Raw genomic sequence first — 21,844 nt, forward strand, 5'->3', positions numbered from 1 at the left:
GCCTTTGTGAGCGCCCACACTAACATGCACAGCACTCCTCTTCTACACACAAATAGAATTTAAAATAACTTTTTTTTAAGCCTTGTCTAACATCAAACCAGATTCTAGCACTTTCCATCAATAGTTGTTCTATCTGCAGCACCGGTAAATCTCATCACGAGAGGGAAAAATATGATGGCTCCAGCTTGAGGAGGTTCAAATAGAGAGGCATCTCTAAAAGGAATTTGGAACATTCCAGAGGCCAGGAGTCAACGGCATGCCTTGCCCAATTATAAAATAGCATTAAGTTGTTGGACAAAATATCAACACCATTTGTAAAGTTTTCCAGAATTTGATACTACACTGGTGTTTTTATGAAATGCCTCCTGAATGAATTCAATCTTACATCCATATTGTCACTGTGAAAAAAAAAAAAAAAAACATTTTAGCAAAGATGATAGTAAGAAAACCAGCTTTCTGCTTTGAACACTGCTAAGTGTTTTTCAGGCTTTGGGTCATTGTGTGTGAGTGTTCTGGTATGCACGCTCATGTATGTGCACAGGGGCCAGAGGCCGGCCTCTTTTCCTCAGGTGCCATCCACCCTGTTTTGAGGCAGGATCTCTCATTGGCCTTGAGCTCACAGAACAGGCAAAGCTCTCTAGGAATTCACCTGCCTCAGCTGCCTCCACCGTGCTTGGATTTCCAAACTCCTTCCATGGCTTCTTCACATGGGTCCTGGGAACTGAACTCGGATCTTTGGATTTACAAGACAAGCACCTTACCAACTGAGCCATCTCCCCAGTCCCCACAGAAGTCATTTCTCAAGTGTGCTGGTGGACACAGATCACACATGTTTTAGCAATTAATTACATTTAATTAATGATAGTTTAATCCTTTCAGCACTATTGAGTCAGGTTCTCTGTGGTAGACCAGCAGTATGGTGGAGAAAGAATCTTGGATCCAGAGACAGGGCTTTCAGGTGTGGCTCCATTACCTCCTAGTTTGGTAACTCTGATTGAACAAGGTTCAGCAGAATTTGTCTCCATCTCGATGTCGTCATGAGGTAAATGAAAACAATGCCTACCTGATGGGAGGCTTGAAAGACGAATTTATACTAATACTCAGAGCATGAAGCTAGGCACAGCAAGAAGTCAATGAGTAGCGGTTACAATGATGGAAGGAAAAGGAACAGAGGAAAAAGAGAAAACCCAGTGTAAGCCAGCTTTGGAAAGGCCACGAGGGAAAACTCATTTCAGAGCCTGCACACTTTTAATAAAATACAACACACACTTGAAAAATATGTGCTTGGTTCTAACACTCTTATTTTTGGTGATCCTGGAAAAGATATCCTGTCATCTTTGGCTCGAATTTTACAGAACACAGGAATAAAAACACTTACCAGTGACCTTTCTAGAAGCACACTGAATGTTTGCTTTTCAAAGTTCAGTCATGGTTAGACGTCACCTACATCAAAAGTCATTCCCACTCCTGACTTCATATAACCCATGCACACTCACAGGGCCATGCAGAAGTGGACCGTTTCAAGCCGCTCGGGCTGGGTTTCCAGAAAGGATATGTGACCATCTTTCTAGGAACAACATCAAAGTATTTAGACATTCACACTGGTGGAAATAAACAGAAAGCCTGTGTTTCAAAGTGTGTTTCTTCGCGCTTCTTCCTTTGCAGAGCTGGAGTCCACTCACTTCCTACCCTTTCAAGAAAAAACCTGTTTAAATGTTGGAGGATTTATGACAGTTCCTCTCGCCCTTCTCCAGGACAAATCACCCTGGTTTCTTTGACTTCTGCAGAGCACTCTGGAATGCCCTGACTCTATTAAAGTGCTTGGCACCCTGTGGACCTTAATAAAATACTCTGGACAAACTGGCTAATAGATTGACTTTTGTCATAGATCTTATTTCCCAAACTTCAAAACATGCCTGTAGCTTTCCTGTCCAAGTTCAAATATAGTATAACAACACACCACAAGAGCCGAGAGGCAGGAAGTGCATCTCTGAACCTGGCACCATAGTCCTGAATGGAAAATACCATTTGTTTCCTTGGCAATTTGTCCTTGGTAAGTGGAAAAAAATGGGAGCAAGGGGTTAAGGCTACTGTGAAAAGGACATACTGCAGCACCCAGTTCTCAGAAGATGGGAGGGTAGGGTGGCACATTCTGTTAAAAGAGTGTCACTGGGAGCAGGCTAAATGTTCCGTTCTTCAGCAGGAAGTTGGAGCAGAGGTCTGAAGGTCTAATGGTCTCATGACAAGCCACTTCTGCTCACAAGTTCCTAATCAAGAGTTATACGGCAGGAAGGAAAGCAAAGGACACCAACTAATGAGAAAGTCACCGGTGGCCCAGAAGCAGCAGGGCAGAAGACCTTTCCAACACGTTCAGAGCCAAAAGAGTACCTTTTAGTGTTTGTTTTGATTATATTTGCCTGTAACCCAGCAACTGGGCCCAGATGCCAGGAGTCCAAAGAGAACACGGCTGATGACCGGTATAGGAAGCGAGAAGGAAATAGCTTTTGTGTCCTTCCTCAAGAGGTTCTTCTCAAGGTGAGTGAAATGAGCCGGGGAGGGCCCTTTGAGACTGTTGCGAACCCTTCCTCATTTTTTCCTAACAATCGCCAGGGTGATTTATGACACACATGTGCTCATTACTGGCTTCTTCTTCTTCTTCTTTATTTTTGAAGACAGGACACAGTGGGAAATGAGAATCTTGAGCCAGGGTTAAGCTGATCTTTTCAAGCAAGCAGATGAGTTTTCCAGTGCCCTCCCCTCATCCTGAGTCCTCCCTCCCTGGATTGTGATGTCCCCTTACCTAAAGTAATCAGTCATCGGCTCAGTGACGCTGTAAATGTTTGGGTTTCAAGGCTGGCACATTGCTCAGTAAGCTAAGACACCCCTGCCCCCATCTGTCATGACAAGCTAAAGCATGTGGTCAAGGAGTGCAGCTCATTAGGCCTATGACAGAGTCACATCAAAGTGACCTCAGACAGAGAGAGAGAAGGCTGTGATTTCAACAGACTTCCAGGAAAAGAAAAGCACTCTTACAGTCTAACCATATTCTTCGCAACTCGGTAGGCTGTTACTCAGTTCAACCTAAGAGCCCCCATTCTTAGTGTGGTTTTTCTTTCTTCATGACCTTCTAGAAATAAAGAAGTAGGAAGTGTGTGAGGGGCGTGGGTTTTGTTTAGTCATCAGCCCTGGAGCATTTGTAGATAACTGGAGAGAGAGATGGAGATACCCAGGGCCTTGTGTGTGGTAGTTAAGTACCATATCACTGAGCTGAAAGTTACAGATGTAAATCTTAACTTTTTCTTTGCTAGATGAATCAACCCAAATTCATATGATGGCTTTTATTTGGTGTGTTAGAAAATAACCGAATGAAAATATTTCAGTATTTCTTTTATCCAAAGACTCCTAGAGTTCTCATGATGATAATTTAAGTAGAAAAAAAAGACGTGAGTTTCATTTGGTTGGCACACTTGGTGATTGAGGTTTCCTGATTGTTCAAACATTCTTTGTTCGTTTGACACTTGAAACCTTTGTGACAATACTTAGATAGTCAAACTTAACCAGGCTGATGACTCAGGTGACATTTTAGAATCCTGCATTGTTGCAAAACCACTTTTCCAGAGTCCATTACAGAACTTCACAGTGGTAGTTTGAAATTATCTGTGAAGGGAATTTTTTTTTGTCATAGAACGTCCTCAACTCCAGGAGAACCAATTGTATCAGTAGGGGCTGGGACTTTAGTTCTGTAGCTCCAGTGCTTGCCTAGCACACGGGAAGGCATCTTCAACTCCCACTAACCAGGTACACTGGAACACATCTGTAATCCCAGAAGTTCAAGGTCAATCTTAGCTACACAGGGAGTTCAAGGCCAGCCTGGGCTACCCAAGACTCTATCTTAAAACCAACCACGTCACTATATATATAAAAACCAAACAAACCTCTGCTTCTAAGTCATCATTCTAGACACATTTATAAATTACTATAAAACTCAAATTCAAATATGGGGTAGAGAATAAGTGAACTGGTAAAGTATTAATGCTTCACTCATGCTGACAGTTGCAAAAGCACAGCTCAATTTTAATTTAATTTTCCTTGAAAATTATTCCCTAACGTTTTTAAAACCACAGGGGGAAAAAAAAGTTTTCTCCTATAGGTAAAACTGAGCAAATCAGACTTGGTTGTGTTGTGGTCATTCTTTCCATTCTGTCTGTGACCTTCACAGAGGTTTTAACAGTACCATTTGGGGGAGAACATCTGAGGTGTCCAAACCTCTGTCTGTGGTCTGTCACAGCCACTAGTGAGCGGGCCAGGAAGAATTTGCCATTTCTACTGGCAAACTCGTAGAAGCTACATGATAACTTCGCAATTTGGTTTTTGTTTGTTTTTTAAGGTTAATTTTCATTTTTTATGTATGTGTATGTCTGTGTGAGTGTGTACCATATGTATGCGGGTGCCAAAGGAGGCCAGCAATGGGTGTCAGATCCCCTTCAGTTGAAATTACAGGAGGTTATGACCTAACAGACTTGGGTCCTCTGGAAGAACAGGTTCTTAACCACTGAGCCATCCCTCCAGCCCCAAACCTTGCACTTTGGGTCTGCATAAACTATACCTTTCTTTATTGTCAGGCACCAAGTGCTTAAAAAATAAGGACACTTTAATTCAGCTATGCAATAAATATGAAGGATACTTTAAGTGGTGAAATATCTTTGAAAAATGAGTTAAGCTCAGAGAATATACTAGATGTGTTTGTAAATGAACAAATGACATGAATTTTTTTAAAAAGTGAGCAATGCCAAGGATGTAATTCAATGGTACAGTGCCTACTAGAGTGAGTAGGACTTTAGGTTTGATCCTCAGCAAAACAGCAATAATACATGTCGAAATAGCAAAGATTATGTGACAGGCTTGCTCATTCAAGACCAGACTGGGCTATGTGTCCAAAAAGAAAGAAAGGGGGTGGGGAGGAAGGAAGGGAGACAGGAAAGGAGGAAGAACATAGAGTTTGGAGAGACTGAACCGTTAAACAATGTTAGATTGCTAAAGTAATTAGATTGTTAATTTTCCTGCTAGGGCACATTGAATAGCTCACTTATGCAAACAAGGTAAAGAATGGTAATAAGTCCTGACACCAACAATTTTCAGAGATTAAATTCGGTGCACATCTAAGACTGCATAGAATCATTTCATTACCCTAGGATATTCACATAAAAATTAAAATTAATATAACTCCTCTTAACTTTGTTTTTCTGAACGAGAACTGAAGGAGCCACTGTTGTGTTGCTCTGTTCACTTAAGGCAGGAAGCCATGCCTCGGCTCCCATGGCTTCTGAGTTCTATTCTTTACAGCAGTGTTTTCTTCTGCAATGTTTCTGGTCAACAGCGTGTTCTCCACGTCTTGAACATGCTTTGATCGCCTGTTTCTGCAGATACTGCCGTGTCCAGAGACAGTATCTTCAACATCTCCTGCCCATGGCTGCAACGCCTTCCAACTTGTCTGTTCTGACCTTGACACTCCACATTATAGCATCAGCATTTTCCACAGTTCGGTTTGTTTGTATTGTTTTTTTTTTGTTTGTTTGTTTGTTTTTTGTTGAGACAGTGTTTCTCTGTGTAGCTCTGGCTGTCCTGGAACTCTGTACACCAGGCTGGCCTCACACTCAGAGATCTGCGTGCCTCTGCTTCCTGAGTGTTGAGATTAAAGGCATGCACCACCACTGCCTGGCTCACTTTGCACTCTCTTAAAAAATTTTTTTCACATTTATTCATTCAGTTAATTGTGTGTGTGTGTGTGTGTGTGTGTGTGTGTGTGTGTGTGCGCGCGCGCGCGCGCGCGCGCGCGCGTGCGCGCACACATATGTGAGTGCCATGATGTGTGTGTAGAGGTCAGAGGACAACTCGCAGAAGTCAGTTCTCTCCTTCCAACATGTGGGGCCTAGGGATTGAAGTCCAGTCATCAGGACTGGCAGCAGGCAGCTTTACCCAGTGAGCCATCTCACTGGCCCACTCTCCATTCTTGAACACAGTATGCAAGTTTAAGTTCACCTGGTTGGGCTCCAAATACCTCTCAGCTTTCTCCTCCTCATGCCCTCCAATCCAGCATCCTGTCTTTAGCTTCTCCAGGCCACCATGTATCTGTATTTTCTGCACACTGGCCCCTTGAGTCCATTCTCATTTGCACACCCACCCTACTTTCTTCACTTAGGGCTTTTTATCTGTTTGTTTATTTTTACTTTTTCAGATCTCACTTGTCCTTCCTAAAGAAACCTTTCATAACCTCTCTGAATGGTGTAATCTCTCAAGACATCTCCTTCAGGCTGCTGCTAGCCTACTTTTGTGGGAATTATGGTTTTTCTGAAAAAGTTCCTTCTTGCAGATGTTCTTACGGAGGCAGGCATCGCTTCTGCTGGTGTTCAACCACAGTGACTCTTTCCTCCTTCTCACCTCTCACAGCAGCAACGGAAGAGTTCCCATGCAGACTCGCTTCTCTTTCCACTCCCTCATCCTCTTCCACTCCACCCCGCCGGACCCCCAGGCCCCGGAAGCTGGATTTGTGTACAGCTGTAGCACACTCCTGGCCCAGGACAAGTGCTTAGTGAGCCCAATCTTCTTGTCACTGTCTACCCTTTCCTCCACTTGCCCCTTCCATTTCCATCTTGTTGATAAAAAAGTATTCTGGAGGATGACAGAAACCTTCCAGAAGGCTCCATAGGTGGCTATTCACACTAAGATGGAGATGGAGGGTAGGGCCCCCCAAAAACAAATCAACCCCTATTTTCACAGGATAGAAACACTAAAATCATCATTGTTCAGAGCTGATTTGCTTGTAATATACACTATATCTTTATTCTAACAATGAGATATTTGATAAAAGAAAGAAACAGTGTTGTTCTGTTGGTCAGAAAATAATAAAACACTTCTGAACCACCAAAATAAACAAATATCATCAAATGGGGAGAGGGGAGTCATTTATGAATTTGGAAAGATTTACAAATGAAATGACTAAGAATCATTGCAGGGAAAAGAATGCAACTATGATGTACAGTTGAGCAGTTGAGCATGAATTACAGTTTTGTACTTGAGGCTGAAGAGAGATGCTTGAAAAGCTTAAATCAGTCTTCTACTGGACAGATGTCAAAGAAATGTCAGTCCTCATTACTTTGGTAAACATGGAAAAAAACTTGATATCAGCTTCAAAGAATTAAAAGGGAACATCCATGTGTCTGTAAACTTTAAATAAATATTTTGTAATTAGCTAAATAATTTGACTTGGAAATGAAACAATGGCTAATTGAGATGAGTGAAGAAAGTATATTGCAGTGAGCACATATTGATTGAGTAGAGAAGATGAAAGGGTGGGACTTCATGTCTTGGCTATTTGTGCAAATACAAAATTGGTATCTAGTTGTCCCTTCTTTTTCTCTTGATATTCTGATGGGTAATGGAAAGGTGCTTTTACTGTCTTTTCTGCTCCTAAATCCAAATCCTATTAGAACACAGTGTACCAAGAACAGAGCAGAATACTCAAGTAAAATGTCATCAAGATTGAAATAAAAAATAGAAGGTAAATATAAAGTTGGTCTAAACAAATATGTACAAATAGTGTGTATTATTAAACTTACTAAAAAAGAAAATGTTTAAACATAAGCATTCCTACATATGCACTAATAATTTGAGTTGATAGGCAACTTTGAAAGACTAAAATTTACTGTGAAAGACACAGGCTGGAGAGATGACTCACTCCAACTCCCAACTCTCAACTCATTGGTTAAGAGCACTAGTTGCTCTTTCAGAGAATCTGAGATTGGTAGCAAGCACCCACATCAGCTAGCTCCCAGAAGTGTGTAACTCCAGCTTCAAGGAATCCAATGCCCTTTTCTGGTCTCTGTGAATACTTGCACTTTCATGGATATACTCACACGCAGACACACATGCATACACATAACTGAAAATAAAATTTTAATTTTTAAAATTTTAACAAAAGAGTAAGTCTTTTTGTTTTGTTTTGTTTTGTTGAGACAGGGTTTCTCTATGTAGCTTTGTGCCTTTCTTGGAACTCACTCTGTAGACCAGGCTGGCCTTGAACTCACAGAGATCTGCCTGGCTCTGCCTCCCAAGTGCTGGAATTAAAGGCGTGCACAACCACTGCCCGGCCAGTCTTTTTTTGAAACAACTTATAACATATTTTTTACTTTTTTGTAGTCAACTAAGATGTTGTTCTTGAGGGAAAGGCAGATTAAAGATCTGGTAGGCCAAAATTCCTTGATTTAGAATTAGTTCATTACCTCATTAATAGCATATTTGTTGGGTGCTTGATTTATACCAGAAAGTGTGGTGTTGGGCATATATACAGAATAAACCAAAGTCCCTGATTTCACAGAAGTCATGCTTTGGTTGGTGGAGAGAGAGAATATCCAAAAGAAAGAAATTATGTCAGGCAGCACGAACAGGGCCTTAATACACATGTGTGCTCACATGTGAGTGTGTATTTGTGTGGGAAGCTGATATGATAGAGGTAAAGGAAAGCACCTCAATATAGTGATATTTGAGTTGAGAGAGACCTTCATAAAGAGAGTGTCCCTAAGGATATATGACAGCAAGTGCAGGAATCCCATAAGACATAGCAACCCAGTGAAATCACAACCATCTGAAAAGACGGAGGGAGTAGAAGATACAAGCAGAAGAGAAGTAGTAACAAAGTCATAGAAAGATGCTACAGCCTAAGATCATCCAGCATACAGTGGAATTTTTCTATTGAGTTACCATAGCATATCAGCCACTTCATCTGACTTCATATTTTTAAAACATAATGATTCTTTATTGATTCTTTAGAAATTTCACATCATGCACCCCAATTCTGCTCACCTCCCAGTGCCTCCATATCTGCTCCTCACCCCTGCAGTATGCCCCCCAAAATTAATTAAAAAAAAAACTCATCTTGCTCCTCCATCTTTCCAACACCTCCTCATTCATCCAAGGGGCATCAGGAGCTGTGGTGTGTCATGAAGTATACACCTTTTGTCTAATCAGCACGACCCACACAATGTTCATTGCAATGAGTTGTTGATATGATTCAAGGCCCTGGCCTCTGGCACACCATCATCACAGGGCCCTCATCAAAGCTCATCTCAGATATCCTATTGTTGCCCCAAGTCATGAAGATTCTGCAATTACTGTTCCACAGGACCAGACCCTTTACACACTCCAGCAGCATCTGACTAATACTTTTATGAAGGTCACTCAGAACAAATTGTAAGGGATGGAGAGTAGAAGTGTAGAGACATTAGTCATTAAGTTATTAGAACAGACTCGTCAAGAGATGATGGTACCCAGGCCCAGATTAACCATACAAAAGTAAAGATTTTCTAGAAGAAAGGTATACTTTCACATGTGTATAGTGTGGGTGGGAATGAGGGTCAGGGTGGGGAAGAATTAATGATGGACTGAATATTGAAACAGTGAGGCATGTTGATGGCTGAGGGTTTAAAAAACAAAATGAAGCTATTCCATACTGTCAGAGAAGATAGGGGTGGGGCTTGGGTGGGTAAGAAATCAAGGATCCAGTGTGGATATGGTCAGTTGATGCCTATTAGGCATCCAAGTACAGGTGCTAAATAGCAATGGAAGTCACAGGGGAGAGTCAGATCACTGGTTCTCAACCTTCCTAATGCTGCGACCCTTTAACACGGTTCCTCATGTTGTGGTGACCCCCAGCCATAAAGTTATTTCATTGCTGCTTCATAACTGTAATTTTGATATTATTATGAATCATAATGTAAATGTCTGTGTTTTCCAATGGTCTTAGGTGACCCTGTGAAAGGGTGGTTTGACCCCTAAAGAGTCATGAACCACTGTTATAGATGCATGGTTTGGACTGACTCTCTCTCTCTCTCTCTCTCTCTCTCTCTCTCTCTCTCTCTCTCTCTCTCTCGTATGTGTGTGGGGGTGTGGAGGGGTGTCTGTGGGTGTGTTACTTAAAAGCACATGACAGGATGATGTAGAAAATGAATTAGGTATCAAGATAAAGAATCTGAAGAGTGAACTTAGATTTCTCCAACAATTAAAGTTAGGAAAATGCTTTGTGTCCCACAGAGGACCCTTGGCTGTATAGCTCATCACAATATAAGAGCTCAGCTTCTCAGGTCAACTGCAGCGCATATTGAAATAATTCATTGAGACCTAACTCAAGTTTGGGATGTTTGACTCAGTTCCACACTTTTCGACAACAGCAGTTTTCCTCTACTCCACCACCCTGTTGCCAGAGCCATAGACAGGACTTCCTACAAGCAGTCATTTCCTAACCAAGTGCATTGAAATTTTAGTAGGGTTGGTAAAAGAGAATACCCAACTGTGTTTTTCCAAAAGTAGACTCTGAAATGAGACTGGGTGAAAGACTACATATTGCTGAGCATATTACTTTCCCGGGGCCGCTGAGGTTTTCTGGAGGGTCCTCGGAGAAATCATGTAGAACTTGCTTCACATCTGTCAAAAGGGTGGAGGGCGGGCTTCTGAGGTACTTCAGTCAGTAAAGCATTTACCAAATAAGAACTAAGTTTGATCTCTAGAACCCATGTGAAAAGAAGCTGAGCATGGTAGTGCATGCTGGTAATCTCTGTGCTGGGGAGAGATAATGGAGCCAAGCTTACCTAGAGAGCTCCAAGTCAGAGAAACAGCGACAGATAAACAGACAGAGGCTCTCAAAAACATCCAAAGTTGTCCTCTGTCCTCCATACACGCGCGCGCACACACACACACACACACACACACACACACACACATGCGCGCACACACACATACACATGAATGCATCCATACGCATACATAAAGAAGATTCAAAGTAGGGTAGGTAGTCACAGACTCCTTGGTTGTCAGTTTCCTATCAAGCACATTAAACACATCACATTTCTGCACTGCCTTATACATGTTCTGTGGTGCTAACACAAGTTCCCAGGTAGAAAAACAAACATGCACAGAGCTCTAGTTAGCTTTCCATTGCTGTGATAAAGACTATGACCAAAAGTAACTTGGAGAAGAGTTTATTTGGCTTACACTTCCAGGTCACAATCTACCACTGAGGGAAGTCAAGACAGGGACTCAAGGCAGGACCATAGAGGAACTCCTTTCTGACCCACTGTCCTGCTCATGCTTTGCTAGCTGTCTTGTACCTGTCTAGGGATGTTGCCACCTGTGGTGATATTGTGTTCCCCAAAATATTGTGCACCCTAATAAACTTATCTTGGGTCAGAGAACAGAACAGCCACTAGATATAGAGGCCAGAAAATGGTGGCATACACACCTTTAATTCTAGCATTCCAAAGGCAGAAATCCGTCTGGATCTCTGTGAGTTCAAAGCCACACTGGAAACAGCCAGGCATGGGGACACATGCCTTTAATCCCAGGAAGTGATGGCAAGAGGAAGAAATGTATATAAGGCATGAGAACCAGGAACTAGGGACTGATTAAGCTTTTAGCTTTTAGCAGCAGTTCAGCTGAGATCCATTGGGATGAGGACTCAGAGGCTTCCAGTCTGAGGAAACAGGATCAGCTGAGGAATTGGCAAGGTGAGGTGGCTGTGGCTTATTCTGCTTCTCTGATCTTCCAGCTATTAGTAAGACCTTTTAAGATTTGTGCTACAGCCACCCTGAGTGGACTGGGTCCTTCTACATCAATTATCAATCAAGACGGACACAGCCACTGACCATCCTAATCAAGACAATTCTTCAGTTGACTCCTTCTTCCCACTCCACTCTAGATTGTGTCAAATTGACAATAAAAACTAACCAGGGCACAGATCCTTGAGACGAGAAGGCATCTGCATGCCCCAGAGTTTCCCATCAGAGCTCCAGGTGAACCAAGGGATGGGCTCAGTAGTGTAGGTATCTACGATGGAGGGTAATGTAAACCTGATTTTAGCGACATTGGCTCTTCACCACTGATTGGAAACTGTCTGGACTATAAACTAGTAGTTCATTTAGGCAAATGATCAGGTGATGTTTTTAAAGCATTCATAAATTAGAGAAAATATATACTATGTGAGGGTTTTTCTTAGGTAATATTTATAATGGTTTCAGAGTAACAAAATATAACAAATATTAGAAATTACAACATCTTGCTTGAAGACATCTACCTAGAAATTTCTGGAAAATCTTCAAGTTTTCTATGTAGAAAAAAATGAAAGATGGGGGCTGGAGAGATGGCTCAGAGGTTAAGAGCACTGGCTGATCTTCCAGAGGTCCTGAGTTCAATTCCCAGCAACCACGTGGTGGCTCACAACCATCTGTAATAAGATCTTGCTCCCTCTTCTGGCCTGCTGGAATAGATGCAAACAGAACACTGTATACATAATAAATAAATAAACCTTTTAAAAAAAGAAGGACAATTATATGCATGCCATTCTTTCTTTCTCTTTATTATTTCTTGAACCACCCCCTACTATGGTCCTTTTTCAAACAAACAAAAAATCAGCTGGCTGTGATAATGCAGGCATGCAATCCCAGCACTCTGGATGTGGAGAGAGGGATCAGCAATTCAAGGTCATCATCTGATATCTCAATAGTTTAAGGCCAGCCTCTGCTACATAAAATCCTGCCTCAAAAAGTAAATAAATAAGTTGGGTGTGATGGTGCACGTTTGTAACCCCAGCACTGGAGTGGCAGAAGCAGGCATATCTCTGAGTTTAAGGCCAGCCTGATCTACATAGCTAGTTCTAGGCACCCAACGCTACATAGAAAGACCCTGTCTCAAAAACAAAAGTAAAATAAATGTATATAGATAAATGGGAAAATGCATAAATACCTAGAGATACCCACAGAAATCGGTTTCAGTTGATCTGAGCACCATGCCATGCCATTAACGATATGTTTGAATCATTTGGCCCACTCCAAACACACATGTAAAATCCATGTTACACATTGCTGAATGCAAATTCTATGTGTGTTCTTGCTATTTTTTTCTACTCATTTGTGTGGATGTGTGTTGTTGAGATTTATTTGAATAATTCTGCCTTTGTAATTGAATTTCTTTTTATAATTTTACCTAAGTTCTTAGACAATAACAAAAAGGGGGCAAGCAGGAAGATAAAAGAGTTTGTGAGCTTAGAGGAGGAAATGGGATGACTCTCAGATCCAGTGTGGGTTCAGCAAGAACAAACCAGGCCAAATTCACAAGGACAGGAAAATGGAAGTTTCAGGAATATGATTTCAGGCTGGTGGGATGACTCAGTGGGTCAAGGCGATTACTGCCAAACTTGATGACCTGCGTTCGATCCCTGGGACACACATGGATACATGGTGCAAAGAAAGAACTAACTCATGAAAGTTGTTCTCTGACCTACACACACACACACACACACACACACACACACACACACACACACACACACACATCATGGTGTGAATGTGAGCGTACATGCACACACAAATAAATATAAAATATAATAAAAATAGGTTGTCTTTCGAAAAGAAAAAGGGGACACATTTCTGTTTCTTACAATACCGTAGGTGGGATGCTAACTTAATAGGTGAAGTCATCCCTTATCGAATGATGACAACAAAAGAGAGTTGATTGATCAATGATAACAAAAGAGGATTGATTAATGAACCTCTTCCAACTTGGGAAGAGGTCATTAGTATCACAGTTCCAAACTCCCTCGTTTTCCCTCAATCCCTCAAAAGAGAGCACAGAAGCATCGGGCCCTGGGGACTGAAGGTTTCATAAAACTTGAAGAGCTATCTAATAAATTGGAAAACAATATCAAACCGAAAAGGTTTGACAGTCTGGAGTGATAAACCAAAAGCAATTTTGAATTGTATTTGAGAGACAAATGATAAAATCTTGATTTTTTTAAAAGTTTAAATCCAGCCAGGTTTGGTGACTCCTAAGCAAAAGGATTATCTGAGCCCAGGATTTTGAGGCCAATTTGAGCACCAGAGTGAGGCCCTATCACATTTTTTTCCCCAGTTCTGGGCATCTAATCGAGGGCTTTGTGTAGATTGAGCAAGTATTCTTTCACTGACCTGTCTTTATCCCCTGTAAGTCTGTTTTTGTTTTTGTCTGTTTTGGTTTTAATTCAATTTTATATCTTAAAAAAATCACTGAACAGCTGGGCAGTGGTGGCGCACGCCTTTAATCCCAGCACTCGGGAGGCAGAGTCAGGCAGATCTCTGTGAGTTCAAGGCCAGCCTGGGCTACCCAGTGAGTCCCAGGAAAGGTGCAAAGCTACACAAGAGAAACCCTGTCTCGAAAAACAAAAATAAAAAAAATAAAAACAAACAAAAAAAATCACTGGACATATGCCTGTAATCCCAGCATTTGGGATTACAGGAGACAGCAGGGCCCCAGGAGTTCAAGATCAGCCACATAACTGTTCAAGACTCATCAAGACAGCACACAAGAGGCCTATCTCAAAATACAATTAAATAAATACTTTAATTATTAAATTAATTACATTTAAAAACAGAGCTAAGAAGTTGAATGGGCACTAATAAGATGGATATGTCAAAATTAGGCAGAACTGGATGAAAACCAGAGGTACTGACTGCAGTGGCCAGATCCTGATGACTCAATGTTGCTTGTGAACAAGTTACAAGAAAATAAAGCACACGTTACTGAGGAGCTTCTGGAAGCTTTTCTGGTGCACAGTGGCCAGAGCTGGAAATGCTCCTGAAGGGCAACAAATCTTACTGGAGTGGTGTCATTCATGTTTCCCCCAAGAACTTAAAGCTGGGTCACCAAAGTCACCAACTTTTGTGCCAGGTGGCCTGCTGTAAACAAACTGGATAGACAGAGAGCATTTGTGTTTAGTCTGTGCAGAACACAAAACCTGAAGGAAAGGGAGAACGTTATAAGAAAGACAGGTGCCTTTTGCTGCATTGAGTTTCTATCATTGGAAACTTTCCAGAAACGAAGACAAAGCGTGTACATTGGCTCCGATGGAGAACATGGACCCTGGGATGAAGCTGCTCTAGGTTAAAATTACCATCCTTTGAACTAGCTATGTGGCATCAGACATTCGATCTCTGCTTCTGTCTATTAACTGTATGGTGGTAACCAGCTTTCAACTTTGTGTTATGCTGAACTTGAAACTTTAAAAAATATCACTAGCGAGGTTTCAAGAATAATCATCAACATCAGGAAATTGCAGTTTTCACTCGGGGAGAAACTATTTGAGTCTTCCAAGAATCACGGAAGCAAGTTTTTGCACTGGATGGGAAGTTGGACAAAATATTTTAGTTCATTCTAATCCAAAGATACTAAGAATTTGAGCTGGGTATGGTACCACACACCTATAATCCCAGCACTTGGGAGGCTTTGGGGCCAACTAGAGCTCTGTAGCAAAAAACTTTAAAAAAAAAAAAAAAAAAAAAAAAAACCCTAAAACAAAACAATTCTCTGATTTTGTGACTTTTCATCATTACTTTTTTTTCTGTCTTCAGATTTTATAAATAGTTCCAGAATTTCACTTATCTCACAAAATAACCCTCAACAAATGGAACCACCTTTCCTTCATCTTCCCACCTCCATGCCCCTTGCACACTGGCTGGCATATGGCGAATAGTGCTGTCTCTATTCACTGCATACACAAACTAAATATTTAACTTGTCTGAAAACACAGAACCATATCTGCCATTTTTTAATGAAAATTTCAAGTAAAAATGTTTGATCGAGCCGGGTGGTTGTGGTGGTAATCTAATTGTACTGAAATGTGATTTTGATTGTATGTTAATAAAAAAGTTGTCCAGGGGTCAGAGCTATTAGAGCCATAGCAAGAGTGTGGCGGTGGTGGCACACACCTTTAATCCCATAGATCTCTGTGTGTTCAGGGATATAGCCAGCATTGGAGACATATGCCTTTAAGATCTAGGGGGCTGTACATTCAGACAGTGACGAGGCCGTCACATGTTTGGGTTTACAACCAATGAGAAGGCAGAACAATAATACTATAAAAAAGGCGTACAGACAGGAAGTAGCCCTCTTTTTCGCGAAGCTGGGACAGCAGGAGGAAGGGTGAGATTTTAGCTCTGAGCTCTGACCTCTCGGCTTTCTCTTTTACATTGTTTCTGTGTTTCTTATTTAATAAGACGGTTGGTTACATCTACAGGTGGTGGTGGCATATGCCTTTAATCCCAGCACTCGGGAGGCAGAGGTAGGTGGATCTCTGTGAGTTCGAGGCCAGCCTGGTCTACACAGTGAGTCCCAGGACAGGTTCCAAAGCTACACAGAGATCTACCCTGTCTCCAAAACAAAACAAAAACAAAAAATGTTTGATCATAAATAATTGATCAATTATTTAATCTAACCTTCTTTCTTTCAACTTCTAGGAGGAAGGTAAATGATAAAAGATTATAAGCCACCGGCGATTCATAACACCTATAATCCCAGGATCCAGGGACTAAAGTCAGGAGGTGGAGAATGGCCCCAAGTTCAAGGCCAGCTAAGACTTTCTAGTAAGTTCAGGCCAACCTGGGCTGCAGTGAGACCTTGTCACAAAAAAAAAAAAAAAAAAAGACAAAAAAAATTTATAGTTTCTTGCCTCTGAAGTTAGCCATTTAAGAAACCCACATTTGTGGGACATTTTAGAGAAGCCAAAGGTCTTTCACAGATAATAGTCTCACTTAATCTGTTAAAACATCTGTGGATTAATATTTCATTTAATTGTCAAAGAAAAATGTGGAAAGCTAGATAAGGTGATATATACTTGTAATCCCACTACTTGGGAAGTGGAAGCCAAATGGTCAGGAGTTCAAGGCCAGCATCAGCTACATAGCAAGTTAGACAAGCCTGGGCAGCCTGAGACCCTGTCTACAAACAAACAAACATGTAGTGCAATCCTAATTAGTCTTAACATTAAAAACCCAGAATCAGATATCAAGAGTGAAAGCTGAAAGATCACGGAAGCAGATTAGGCAGCCACTAGAGACTTCTTTTGGCCACAGTCTACTTCTCTAAGATTTTTATTATGTATGGTGAATTACATATTAAGTATGTTTACAACACATAACTTCAATTTGCTTTCATAATTTCTTATTATAAACAAAGAAGTTCCGTGAAGAATATTTGTCAACTTTTATATGAAAACCTATTCAAGAAATTCCTCTCTGTGATTAATTACAGCAAGCTATTTATACTCACTGAAAAACTAGGATGCTAACTCTATGGTAGGAATATTTTTTATAATATTTTTATTTTATAACTAACTTAATTTCACATATCAGCCACGGATTCCCCCATCCTCCCTCCTCCCAACCCCCAGCCCTCCCCTCCAATCCACCCTCTATTCCCACCTCTATTCCCCCAGGCAAGGTTTCCCCTGGGGAGTCAGCCCAGCCTGGTAGACTCAGCCCAGGCAGGTCCAGTCCCCTCCTCCCTGCACCAAGGCTGAGCAAAGCATCTCAGCATAGGCCTCAGGCTCCAAAAAGCCAGCCCATGCACCAAGGACAGGTCCTGGCTCCACTGCCTGAGGGCCTCCCAAACAGTTCAAGCTAATCAACTGTCCCACTTATCCAGAGGGCCTGGTCCAATTCCATGGGGGCTCCTCTGCCATTGGTTCACGGTTCAAGAGCTTCCACTAGTTTGGCTATTTGTCCCTGTGTTTCCTCCAACCATGGTCTCAACATCTCTGCTCATACAATCCCTCCTCTCTCTCGCCGATTGGACTCCCGGAGCTCCATCTGGGGCTCGGACATGGGTCTCTGCATCTGCTTCTATTAGACACTGGATGAGAGTTCTATCATGACAGCCAGGGTGTTCGGCCATCCGATCACCAGAGCAGGTCAGCTCAGGCACTCTCTCAACCATTGCCAGTAGTCTACAGTGGAGGTATCTTTGTGGATTTCTGGAGACCTCTCTAGCACTCTGCTTCTTCCTGTTCCCCTAGGGTCTTCATTCATCATGGTATCTCCCTCTGCATTCTCCCACACTGCTCCTGATCCAGCTGGGACCTCCCTCTCCCCTAAGCTCTCTTTCCCCTGACCCTTGCCCTCCATTACCCTCCCACCCCCAGTTTGCTCATGTAGATCTCATCATCTATTTCTCTGTTGTTGGGCGATCCCTGTGTCTTTCTTAGGGTCCTCTTTACTCTTCTATACATTATTATATGGTTAAAATATACAAACAAACAATGTGGGTCTTCTCAATGTTTCAGTGTGTAAAGGTGCTGCCAAGCCTGATTTCCTGAGTTCAATCCCAGGACCCACATGGTAGAAGGAGAGAACCAAGTCTTAAAAAATGTCTGTGACGGCCACAAGCACTTCATGGCATGTACACCCCAGCACATATACACAAATACATAAATAAATAGATAAGTAAAATTTAAAAGTTAAATATATATATGAGCAATATACAACATAAATGTACAATAAAGTAATATAAAATGTAGCATTTAAAAGACATGTGACGAGGCCGGGCGTGGTGGCGCACGCCTTTAATCCCAGCACTCGGGAGGCAGAGGCAGGCGGATCTTTGTGAGTTCGAGGCCAGCCTGGGCTACCAAGTGAGCTCCAGGAAAGGCGCAAAGCTACACAGAGAAACCCTGTCTCGAAAAAACCAAAAAAAAAAAAAAAAATAAAAAAAAAATAAAAGACATGTGACAATTTTTTCTTATTTGATGACATATTTCACAATTTTTCCCTTCAATAGAAATGAGTTAATATTCATGAAAATACAGAAATTTGAGTGAGTGTGAGGCTATATGCTCTAAGTCCTAACATATCTCCACTGCATTGGACACTGAACAAGCTTAAGTCTTTCTAAAATCAGAAAACATGAACACCGTCTGTTTTGATTTTATACGCATTTATTATTTCTGTGTGTGTCTGTGTGTGCACGCCACATGTGTACTGGTATCCAGAAAGGCCAGAAGAGGGCATCCAATGCCCTGGAGTAGGAGTTATAGACCACTGGGAACCTCCCTCCTGAGAGGGATGCTGGCGGGTGAACTCAGGGCCTCTGGAAGAGTAGGAAGTGCTCTTAGCCACAGAGCCATCTGTCTGACACCAGTGACGGTACCTTTTTAGTGTGTGTTATACTGTTTGGGTGCCTTCCACTGCACTGCTTGAGGGTCATTTATACTCATTTTAAAATACAGATTGCTTTTATCTCATTGAATCATCGGGATTCTTTGCAAGTAAAAGAATGAATTTCCTTTACTATACATATTACACATAGTTTTCTGAGTCTATCGGTCGTCTTTGAACTTCCTTTCCCTACAGGACTTATTATGTATATTCAGTGGTCAGTCTTGGGATATTATGTCGTTTTAGATCTTCCTTTCATATTCAAGCCTATAAAATAGTCTCCTATTGATACTTTGCTATGTTTACAATGTAAATCTATGTGGCATTTATTTTTGAACTTTGTGTAACTAAGAAAGGCATTTCTTCCTAAGGGAGGACATTTTTTTCCAAAATTAAATAAAAAATAATCAACTGTAGGTTGGACTTTGTGGACCACACCTGTAATTTCAGCACATGAGAGGAGAGGATGAAGCAGGAAGATTTCTATCGGTTTGAGGTCAGTCTGGGCTATAGAATGAGACTCTGTGCCTCCTCCCCCCCCACCCCCCAAAAAAAAAAAACCTAAGGGGCTATAAAGGTAGATTAAGTAGTTGAGCGCTTGCCTAGCATACACAAAGCCTACATCTGTCCCCATCACTACTTAAACCATGTAATCTCAGCACCCCAGAGGTAGAGACGGATCAAACGCTTATGGTCATCCTTTGTGTAACAGTGAGTCTGAGGTCAGGGTGGACTGCATGAGACTGTGTCTCCAAAACCAAAACAAAACTACAGTCATTTCTGATTGGCTCAAAATACTGTCTCTGTCGTATAGCCATCCTCACAGGCCTGAAGTCCGCTCCCAGGTCTTTTGTACTGTGGTACACACCATTCTCCGATCTGCTGTCAGGATGCTATTGTCCTGCACTTCCCACACTGTGTTTGTCACTCTCTCTTTGCAATACCAGGGTCTCAGATGGGCCCATGAGCTGTACCTTTCCTCCTGTCCGTAAACCTAGGATCAGTTCTCAAGGCAAGAAAGCTGCAATTTGAATAGGACTGTTACAGATCTTTAGGTTATGAATATACAAAATCAGCACATTACCACATTGGAACTTTTCACAAAGGAAAACGACCTGTCTCAATTTTTGTTTTCTTGTTTTGTTTTTAAGACAGGGTCTCACTGTGTAACCCTAGCTGTCCTGGAACTCACTATGTAGACCAGGCTGATCTCAAATTTGCAGAGATCTACCTACCTCTGCCTCTCAAGTGCTGGGATTAAAGGCGTACCGCCACCACCGCCTGGCTCCTGTCTCAATTTTGTGTGTGTTTCTTCTAAAATCTTTCAGGTCATACATGGTGGAACAAATCTTTAGTCCTACCCAACACTTTGTAGGCAGAGGCAGGTGGGTCTTTGTATGTTTGAGGCCAGCCTAGTATACATAATGGTTCCAGGCAAGCCAAGGGTACATAGTGAGATCTTGTTTCAAAATCAATCAATCAATGAAATTTAAAACTGTCAGTAAAATCCTTAAGTATCATACCTTGTACATTTCACTCTTTAGATACATTATGTATTTTCTTGATTGGCACATGTTTGGCTTTTTTATTCCCATGGTATATTTTGGTCCATGTCGTGTCTCCACTTGCTTCACAGAGTAACACATCCTTCGAGTCATCGGCCAGGTGACCCTCTGACACTCGTCTCTTGCTAACAGAATCCTAATTTTGCCGGGAGCATCAGTGTGTCTGTTCCCAAGGGTCTAAGCCATTCTGTCAGTCCAAATGCCTGGGCCTTTGTGCTACATGAATTCTTCATGACACACTGGTCACCTAGCTTTATGAAATATAAGAGAAACTCTGGTAAATTTTTGATACAGTGACAAGCCTTTTCTGCTAGCTCCATTCTTTCTGTTTTCGGTGGACATGAGCAGCCATGATGTCTGGTTGTAGACAAAATGTCAACAAGTTATAAGGCTAGGGTAGGAAAACGCAACCCTGAGGTCCTTGAAGGCAAGGGGAGTCACTGGCCTCAGTGAACTGCCATCCCCCAGATGCCCTTTGAAAGAAAAGGGTGGAATCTCATTCAGCTTCTCTAACTGCTATGGAATGCATCCAAACTTAGGAAGATTTGACCAGCAGGTGGGAAAACAATCTCACTGACACCGAGCCATGCATTGTCCTTCTGCCTTAGCTTCCTAAGTGCTGGGAGCTGTACACCACCATATCCAGATTTAGGTTTAGGGGTATGTTCTCTTTTTATTATTGAGAGACAGTCTCAAAAACAGTTTTGCTTTTTTTTTTTTTAATTGCCCAGCCTAACATTGACTTTACTATGTGACTTAAGCAGGCCTTAAACTTGCGATCCTCCTTCCTTAGCCTCCAAAGTAGCTAAGATTGCAGGTCTGCACCTCCAGGTCTAAGTAAACATTGTCAATTTTTGCATGCTTACCTTGCACGGATGTCTTTGAAGTCTAATGAATGCTATTAACATTTCTTAAAAGGCTGTTTAAGAATTTTTTAAAAAATTTTTCTTTGATTTGTTCATTTATTTGGTGGTGCCTTTGGGGTCAGAAGAAAGACTCTGATCCCCTAGAACTGGAGTTACAGATGGTTGTGAACTACCATGTGGGTGCTGGGAACTGAACCTAGGTCCTCCACGAGAACAAGTGCTCTTAGCCACTGAGCCACCTCTCCAGCCCCATTTAAGAATTTTTACTTTGCGTTTGCAAATTATGGTACTGGGTGCTTGAGTTACGTTTCTGTTGCTTCGATGAAACAGCGTGATCAAAGGCACTTAGGGAAGAGAGAGCTCGTTTGGGCTGTGGTTCCAGAGGGATGAGAGTCCTGTACGGTGT

The 21,844-nt window shown here is 41.8% G+C and overlaps 1 protein-coding gene across 1 annotated transcript in view; it reads left to right on the forward strand.

Moving 5' to 3' along the window:
- The first annotated feature begins 2,389 nt into the window (after positions 1-2,389).
- Znf462 (zinc finger protein 462) overlaps positions 2,390-21,844 on the forward strand; it is a 179,492-nt gene continuing 160,037 nt past the window's right edge. The window contains exon 1 of the mRNA XM_076564229.1: positions 2,390-2,535. The gene's annotated coding sequence lies outside the window, so the exon portion shown is untranslated. The remainder of the gene's footprint in view (positions 2,536-21,844) is intronic.

Source organism: Peromyscus maniculatus, chromosome 2 (assembly GCF_049852395.1).
Source record: "Peromyscus maniculatus bairdii isolate BWxNUB_F1_BW_parent chromosome 2, HU_Pman_BW_mat_3.1, whole genome shotgun sequence".
Classification (NCBI taxonomy): domain Eukaryota; kingdom Metazoa; phylum Chordata; class Mammalia; order Rodentia; family Cricetidae; genus Peromyscus; species Peromyscus maniculatus.